Here is an 8,777-nt window from a genome sequence, read left to right on the forward strand (position 1 = left end):
GTATGACATAGGGGAGATATTCCGGTGGCCTGAGATGAAAGGTGATGTAGCTACAGTGGTATCCAAGTGTGGACATGTCAGAAGACGAAGATAGAGCATCAGAAGCAGTCAGGAATGATGCAGCCTCTTGAGATTCCTCAGTGGAGGTGGGAAGAAATCGCGATGGATTTTGCGACCGGTTTGCCGGGGATCAGGTTGATATTTGATGCGGTTTGGGTAATATGGTTCGCTTAACCAAATCCGCTCATATTTTGCCTATCCGAGTGAACTATTCTCTGGAGGAGTTGGCGAGAGAGAACATCGACACGGTAGGATGATGGTGAACGAGATGCTTTGGAAACTTGTGTGATTCAGAATTTCGAGGGCAAAAATCTTTTTAAGGAGGGGAGGATGTAAGAACCAGATTTTTCACGGATAAAATCAATTCAATGCCCAAATTAAATTCCGGAAAGTTAGGATGAGAATTTGGGGATTTAAATATGATTTTTGGACTCAGTAGGTTTTTCTGGGTCAGGATATGTGTTTTCTGTGAAAAACTGTGAAAAACGGTGAACCGGCAGTCAAACCGGTTGAACCGGTTCAAGTCTGCCCGATACTGTGCAAGAAAAAGTGAGAACGGTCAAACCTGTTACATATATATTAGAAATGGAAAACCGGACGTTAATGTTAAAGGTTTGGCCCAAAGTTGGGCCAAACGGGATAAAAACGCTAACAGGTTTGACCGGGTCCAAGTTGGGCCCAAACCCAACATATAAAAGGGTTCATTAATGAACCCAAACATTCATAACACTCACATAAATACAATCACACAGCTGAAGAGAAGAACAGGAAGAAGAAGAAGAAGAAGAGAAACCCCAAGAGCACTATTCACCCATCTATTCTCTTCGCGATATCTTGAGCTACGGTACTCTGATTTGCATGCCGTCAGCGGATACGCGTTCCTTGTGATGATCTCTACAAAATCCATATATGAAACTAGTAAGAAAAGCTCAAATCCCTCTCAGTTTCTCTCTTCAAAATTTTGGGTTTCTAGGGTTTTAGATTAAGTGAGTTTTTGTGATTTTGGATATTTAGGTTTGCTATAATCCTTGTTTAGCTTGGGATTGATGCTATCAAATCTGTTGGAAAAAGTTAAGAGCCACTAAATCCTTGTGAGATTATGTTTATGTTGAACCCTAGGTTGATTTGTGGTGATTTGTATGTATATAGCTTGATTATTGTGAATTTGGAGCTTGTTGGTGTTTGTTGGAGCTACATTGGTGGTTGGATTTTGGTTGAAAGCTCTTTTGGTTCATATTGGGGATCGGCCAAGGTATGGTTTCAGTTTTCTCTATGTTATATACAATATTCATGGACACTTATGCTAGTTGACCCTAAGATAGGATTGAATTTTGTTGATGTATGAATGATTATATGTGAATTGATGTAAATTGTTGGTGTCATTGGAATACTGTGGTTAAGGATGATTATGGAGGATTGTTGGTGTTAATGAGTATTGATGATTAGCATTGTTGATGAGGTTGTTGGTATTTAATGATTGATGTTGAATAATGATGTTGTTGGAATTTAATGATTATAAAGGTTGATGAGGAATTGTGTGATTTATTATTGTTGATGAGGGGTGGTTGATAATGGGTGATAGATATTGATATTGTGGATAATTGAAGGTGAGTATTAGAATTGTTGATATATGGCTATATTGGTGTTGATAGTATGATGTTGGAGTGTGATGTTGAAATTAATAATGATGATGGATAGTAAGGGTATTATTATGTATTTGATAGTGAGAATTGATGATTATATACGGTGGAGTGGTAAATTGGAGTATGGCAAATGGTAAAATCTGATATGTGATGGGATTAATGTGGTTTTGGTTGGTTTGGGTTATGAAAGTTGGAAAATTGAGATTCTTGTGAGTTTTGGGTAAAAGTTGATTTTTGGAGAACTTTGTCTGATCATTACTTTTGCCTCGAATTTCAAAATTAGTTGAAATTTTTTTAGAATTAAATATCTTTGAAAAATGTTTAAATCGATATAAAGTTTGTGAAATTCGGAATTTTGTAGAGGAAGTTATGATCATTCAAAGTTGGTGTTGAAAACTTGAAATTCTGCAAAATTACAGAATTCTGAGTTTTCTGGTATGTATGCACACGCACACTCTGCAAAAATTGTGACCTGTGCACATGCACAGACCTGTGCGTCTGCATACGCAGAGGCAGGCAATATGCTTGCAGTGCTGGCACAGCTTGTGTGCGCGCACACCAATGGGAAAGTGCAACCTGTGCGTACGCACAGACCTGTTGGGAAGGCCAGTTTGTTGGGGGCGCTAGCACACCTTGTGCGAGCGCACTGACCTTATAAGTTTTTGTACCTGTACGTACGCACACCCTTGGGCATATGCACACTTTGAAAATCTTCCTGGGCGTGCGTACGCACACCTCTGTGCGGACGCATGCGCCCTGTTCCATAATTTTAAACTTTGTTTTCAACTATTTCACCTTCCTAACAAGGTTGTACACTTCTTTAACACCATTTTAAGGCTTTTGGGCTTAATTTTGAGTATGAAAATATGAGGGATAGGTGAAGGGTTTTAGTTAATGATCGTTATGAAAGACTAGAGAATGGATGCTTAGGTTTATGGTGTACTGGGGATGGGTTTAGTGTAGTGCGAAAGAAGAATGGTGGATGAATTGAGAAGTTGACGAACTAGTGAGTTCGGAATAGAAAGACATGAATAGATGATGGTTATGATGAGTTAAAAACTTGGAAATGGATGACTATGGTTGATGGAATGAGAATGAGTGGAAGTGTGCTAAGAGAAGTGGCTTCTGAGTTTGATCACGTAATTATGATATGTGTTATTCTCCGTCGTAGGGGCTGTGGCAATATCCCGCCTACGTTTGGAAGTGAGACTTGGCTTTGAGCTTCACACTCATTTTGATTGCTCCAGAGGAAGGTGGTAGGGCACGCATCCCTCAGAATGTTTCCCTTTGAAAGGAGAAGGTGCCATGGCACTCTCCCTCGGAATTTTCCTCCTGAGCATGGGTTTCTCTCTGATTGCAAGGTGGTAGGACACTAACCCACGGAATCATGCGACAACCAGAGGAAGGTGGTCGGGCACACTCCCTCGGAATATTTTCCTCTGAAAGGAGAAGGTGGTAGGGCACTAATGATTGGATTTTTGACAGTTTAGAATTTCACTAATGAAATCTCGTTGTAAAGTATAGTCTCTAAACCAACAATAATTCTTTCATACAAAAATTTGTTTGTCACAAGTACAAACCCCTAAAATCTATAAACGAAGTATTTAAACCTCGGGTCGTCTCTCAAAGGACTTGCAGGGTAGTGTTCTTGTTATTGGTTATGGACTTGTATATTTTGGGGTTTTAAATGAGAAACATGAAAAGTAAATGGTAATGAAATTCTAATAACAAAACGGTCTTGGCAAAGGTTGGTTGTCAAGGGTCTCTATCCTTATCACGAACCACAATTATGATAGTTGCAAGGAACAATCCCACTAAGTCATCCTCTAACAAGTAGCAAGGAAGGTCAAGTGAGTTATATCAATCCAAGTCCATAGGTCCTTGCTTTCCACTAATAGAATTGATGAGGGCTAGAGTCAATGGCTATCAACTATCAATCACTTGGACATTGGTAACTCAAGAGTTCCTAAGTTACCTTCCCAAGCCAAGAACATAAAACTCTACTCAAACATCCTTCCAAGCATTTCATCAAACACTTGGAAGGTACAAAAGAAAAGCATAGTAAATCACGACAAGAATGAATTCTAACAACAATCAAATGCAAAGAATTGACAATAACAATCAAGGAAATCACAATTATCATGAATTTTCTCAAATTGCATTAAAAGAAAATAAGAGAAACAAAAATAGATCCACAACAAAGTAAAGAATTACAAGGATTAAAGTACAAAACTAGAGAGAGGGAGAGTAGAGGAGTAAGAATTGATAAAAGAATAGTAAATCAAAGAATGAATTAAATCTAGATCTAAGAGGAGAGATTAACCTAAATCTAATCCTAATTCTAATTCTAGAGAAAAGTGAGAGCTTCTCTCTCTAAAACTAATCCTAATGTGTATATATGAACTAAAGATGCTAGAATGGTAGAATGATGATCCTTCCCCTTCAATCCTTGGTCCTTTAAAGCATTTTGGCGCCAAAATTGGTTGTAATTGGGCCCACCGCTCTCAGAAATTACTGGGCATGTTTTCTATTTAAAAATCACGTGCGGCCTCCAGCGCGGACGTGCACAGTGCGCGTGCGCGTCCATGAGTCAGTTTGCGATCCCCGCGGAGGCGTGCAGTGCGCGCACGCGCCCATGGCGTTTTCCAATTCTTTGGCTTTTCATGATTTCTCCACTTTGCATGCTTTCCTCTTTACTCCTTTGATCCATTCCTAGCCCTTTTCAATCTGAGATCACTAACAACCACATCAAGGCATCTAGTGGAATCAAAGGGAGATTAAAATCATCAAGTTAAAGGCCTAAAAAGCATGTTTTCACATCTAAGCACAAATAAGGAGACAATCACAAAATTATGCTAATTCATTGAATAAATGTGAGGAAAGGTTATCAAAATACTCTAAATTCAACAGAAGATAAACCCTCAAAATGGGGTTTATCAGGCACTCTCCCTTGGAATTTTCCTCCTTATGCGCAATAGAGAGACTAATCCGGGAGTTATTGACTGGATTTGCTGTCGAGTTTGGCACAGTAACCAATATGTGATATCACAGCCAATAGGACAGACATTCATCATATGCATCTTATATATGTTTGCTTGCTTTGACTACTTGAGTTTGCCTACTTGTATAATATGTCTACTTGCCTCTTAAATTACTTGCTACATACTTGAATAATACTTGTGTTTTCCTTGCTTATATTATCTGTGTTTGACCGGTTTTGAGGAGGTTAGGTAGGCGATGGTGATGGGTTCGCATGGAGGATAGGTTGGTGAAGGCTGTGGAACAGCGGTGTTTGATTAGAGTAGAAAATCCTTTAAGATTAGACTACCCTTTTGACATACTAAGGTTTCAAGTTTGGTTAAGGTTATACATATTATGCTTTATTGTTTAGACTGATTTAAGCTTGAACTCTTGTGATGGATATGGAGTCTAGGATTGCCTTTGGCGTCCCAGGGTCTCATATCCTACATCACTGGGCACTGTTACCATACTGAGAACCTCCGGTTCTCATACAATATTTCTGTTGTGTTTTTTAGATGCAGGTCGCGACCCACTTCGGTGAGTTGTTAGATTGGTGATAGAAGCGGAGGATCCGGGCACTTCTTTTGAGTCTTTTGATTTATTTTGAACATGTCTCTCACTTTCGCATTTTATTTTGAAAGCATTTCTACCATGATATCGTCATTCCTCTTCCAAGGTTCAGACGAGATACAATTATGAATAGCTTCTCTTCCAAGATAACTACCCAATTGGATGAAGACCGAAAGCTTTCTAGCAAAATCAAGAGAAAAGAAAGAAGAAGAGAATGAAAACAAATTTTGATCCATTGAATTATAACAGAGCTCCCTAACCAAATGAAGATGGGTTTAGTTGCTCATAGCTCAATTCAAATCAAAATGAAAGAAAAATACAGAAAAAGTGCAGAAAGTACAAAAGAAATGAGTGCAGAGTCTAATTCTAGATCTAGATCCTAGTCTGCCAAAAAGCTAAATAGAAGACCTTTCTAACTTAAACTCTAAGCTATTTATACACATTCTTCCATTAGTCTTCATGTCTTGGATGTGGGCCTTGGCCTTTTGTTGAAGCAGATTGAAGTAGATCTCCATGATGTAGAGAGGAGAGATACTCAATTGCTGAGTTCTGATATCAACATTGGGGTCAACGTTTTTAAGCAAACATCGGGTCAAACATTCCCTTAGGAAAAAATGGATTTGGGCATTTTAAGCAACGTTTGACTCAACGGTGGGGGACCAACGTTCACCTGCTCACGCGTACACGTGGCCCACGCGTACGCGTGAATGATTGATTTTTGCCAGTTCACGCGTACGCGTCACCTATGCGTGCACGAGGTTGGAGAAAAATGCATGTCCACACGTGCACGTCATTGACGTGTATGCGTCCCTGCAAAATTCCCAACTAAAGTTTTTGAATGCTCATCGCGAATGTTGGCCTCAGCGTTGGCTTAGCAATGCTCCCTCTAATATTTTTCTACCCACGCGTGCGCGTCACCTACTCGTGCGCGTGGATTGTCAAACTTCACACCCACGCTTACGCGTGCGTGTCGATACGCTTTTCTCAAACTTCCAAAATTGAACCTTGCATCTTGAGCGTTGGCCTCAACGTTGGACTGGCAACGTTCCCTCCAATGCTGGCCTATCCAAGCATGTGCGTCGCTCACGCGTACGCGTCGCAGTAGATTTCTCTAATTCCAGAAAGTAAACTTTATCAAAAATGTTGGACGTAACGTTGGCTCACCAACGTTCCCTCCAACGTTAGCACCAGAACTTGCAAAGTGTGTTCTGCCTTTTCTCTAACATTTGAGGCAACGTTGGTGGACTAACTTTGGCCACCAACATTGCTTCCTCTTCTTCTTTCCATGGCCATTCTGCCTTGCTTTCCATGCTTATTTCTTGCTTTTCTTTCCCAATCATCAATTAGAATATGCATCAAAGCTTTACTAGATTTACAAGAGTTTGCATCATTCTTAACACACAAGTAATTATAGCAAAAATCTCATGAAAATGAATCAATTTAACCATGTTTGAATGAATCAAGATATGTATAAAAATTCCATCTAATTACTTACTTATTGCTCAAGAAAGTGCATAGAACCTAATAAAAACAAAGAAAAAAGCTAGTGAAACTAGCCTAAGATGCCTTGGCATCATTGCCAAAAGCAAGGGGAAGTCGTGGCTAACATAACCGAAGTGATGAGCCAATTGGCGTCATTGTGCTCAACTATCCAAGATATCCTTATTGTTAAATTTGGAGGATTAGTTGAGGAGCACAATGAGAAGGAGAATTCGGAGCTTCAAGGTGGAGAAGAGGAGTTGAGGTGAGAAGTGCAACAAAAGGAGGAAGCCGAGATTGTTGAACAAGAGGAAGAAGTTGTTGAAGATTTAGGAGATGTTGAGTGTAAAGAGAAATCTCAAGTTGAAGAGCCTTCTTCCATGGAGTTTGAAAGTGATGATAAGGAGGATAGTTGGTGCACGAAATTGTGATCTCTGACAACGGCACCAAAAACTTGGTACACGCGTTCGTAATCTCAATACTTTCCTCACAATTCCGCACAACTAACCAACAAGTGCACTGAGTCGTCCAAGTAATACCTTATGTGAGTAAGGGTCGATCCCATGGAGATTGTTGGCTTGAAGCAAGTTATGGTCATCTTGTAAATCTCAGTTAGGCGGATTCAAATGGTTATGGGATTTTGATAATTAAAGGATAAATAAAACATAAAATAAAGATAAAGATACTTATGTAATTCATTGGTGGGAATTTCAGATAAGCGTATGGAGATGCGTTATTCCTTCTGAATCTCTGCTTTCCTACTGTCTTCATTCAATCATTCATACTCCTTTCCATGGCAAGCTATATGTTCGGGCATCACCGTTGTCAATGGCTACCTCCCATCCTCTCAGTGAAAATGGTCCAACTACGGATTACGTAGGGCAAATCATCTGTCAGTTCTCACTTGTGTTGGAATAGGATCCTGTGATCCTTTTGCGTCTGTCGCTATGCCCAACAGTCATGAGTTTGAAGCTCGTTACAGTCATTCTATCCCAGATTTTACTCGGAATACCACATATAAGGTTTAGACTTTCCGGATCTCAAGATTGCTACCAATTGATTCTAGCTTATACCACGAAGATTATGATCTCACGGAATGGAAGGCTCTGTTGTTAGGAGAGGCAACCATGCGTCGTGAACCAGGAATCCAAGAGATATACATTCAAGCTTGTTTTCAGGTAGAACGGAAGTGGTTGTTAGGCACACGTTCATAGGTTGAGAATGGTGATGAGTGTCACATAATCATCACATTCATCATGTTCTTGTGTGCCAATGAATATCTTAGAACAAGAATAAGCTTGAATTGAATAGAAGAACAATAGTACTTTACATTAATACTCGAGGAACAGCAGAGCTCCACACCTTAATCTATGAGGTGTAGAAACTCTACCGTTGAAAATACATAAGTGATGAAAGACCAAGCATGACCGAATGGCCAGCCCCCATAAAAGTCTAAGATAGCATAAAACTGATCAAAGATGATCTAAGGATAATCCCCCAGATGAAAATACAATAGTAAAAGGTCCTATTTATACTAGACTAGTTACTAGGGTTTACAAAAATAAGTAAATGATGCAGAAATCCACTTCCAGGCCCATTTGGTGTGTGCTTGGGTTGAGCATTGAAGCTTTCATGTGTAAAGACTTTTCTGGGAGTTAAACGCCAGTTTTTATGCCAGTTTGAGCGTTTAACTCCAGCTTGTATCCTATTTCTGGTGGTTAACGCCAGAATAAGGCAGAAAGTTGGCGTTTGAACGCCAGTTTGCATCATCAAAACTCGGGCAAAGTATGGACTATTATATATTGCTGGAAAGCCAGGACATCTACTTTCCAACGCAATTAAGAGCACGACATTTAGGCTTCTATTGCTCCAAAAAATCCATTTCGAGTACAGGAAGGTCAGAATCCAACAGCAGTCCTTTTTCAGCCTCTGAATCAGATTTTTTTGCTCAGGTCCCTCAATTTCAGCCAGAAAATACCTGAAATCACAGAAAAACACACAAAC

Source organism: Arachis duranensis, chromosome 1 (assembly GCF_000817695.3).
Source record: "Arachis duranensis cultivar V14167 chromosome 1, aradu.V14167.gnm2.J7QH, whole genome shotgun sequence".
Classification (NCBI taxonomy): domain Eukaryota; kingdom Viridiplantae; phylum Streptophyta; class Magnoliopsida; order Fabales; family Fabaceae; genus Arachis; species Arachis duranensis.